We start from the raw sequence: 847 nt of genomic DNA, 5'->3' as shown, positions 1-847 counted from the left end.
AACTAACAACAGACCTAACAAGACCAGTATAAGCAGCTCACCTATTACAAGCTCTACTCAAAGGCAATGTTACGCAAACTAAATTTATAGGCCCTGGATAACTTTCCCAATGTTGGCCTCCTAAAAGCTCTGCACTGATGTGTTCAAGAAACTAGCAGCATACTTCACCTTGGAAAAGTAATATTATAAAGACACTGCCATTAGTGATTTTATGTACTTCTACATACTCTTCTTGAATTTGAAATAACAGATAAGTTCAGGTAATAATTTTTGTTCTCTTTCAAATTTTATGACTAAAATATTGAATTGTGTTTTATGGTCTACATTTATTATTTTCTGTAGAGTCAGCCAGCAGCTTTAGGCAAAGAATACCTTTGGAGTCTGGAATCAGATGCAAAGAAATCAGAGGTTTAAAATGAGTAATCGTGTATTCTGGAAGCATAAGGCATTTTCAAAGTTTCTGAAATACAACTAAATAACTGTATACTGTATAATATATAAGCAATAATTCCCCAACTGTCTGTATAATTTCTTTTTCTTTTGAGGCTAGGATAATTTTCTATTCAAGTATGGTCCAGGATTATAGTTATAAAACTTTATTTTCTCCAGAGCAGTTTTGGGAGTTTTTTTGGAGGAACAGTTTTTTTAGCAAATTGTACACTGGCAATGGCAAGAAATTTTCACCTATGAAGACTTTAACAAGGTTGCAGGGATTATCCAGTCTTAACTTCTAAGAGTTAAACTGAAAGAGGAATATTTAAAGTGGTAGATTCAATAAGAAAAGCTATATATTATTGACGCAACAGAACAAAACTCTAAAATGTCTCTGGATCTTTTTCTTTTTAAA

Source organism: Pteropus vampyrus, unplaced genomic scaffold (assembly GCF_000151845.1).
Source record: "Pteropus vampyrus isolate Shadow unplaced genomic scaffold, Pvam_2.0 Scaffold12, whole genome shotgun sequence".
Classification (NCBI taxonomy): Eukaryota; Metazoa; Chordata; class Mammalia; order Chiroptera; family Pteropodidae; genus Pteropus; species Pteropus vampyrus.
The sequence above is the reverse complement of the archived record's forward strand: the minus strand, read 5'-3'. Positions refer to the sequence as shown.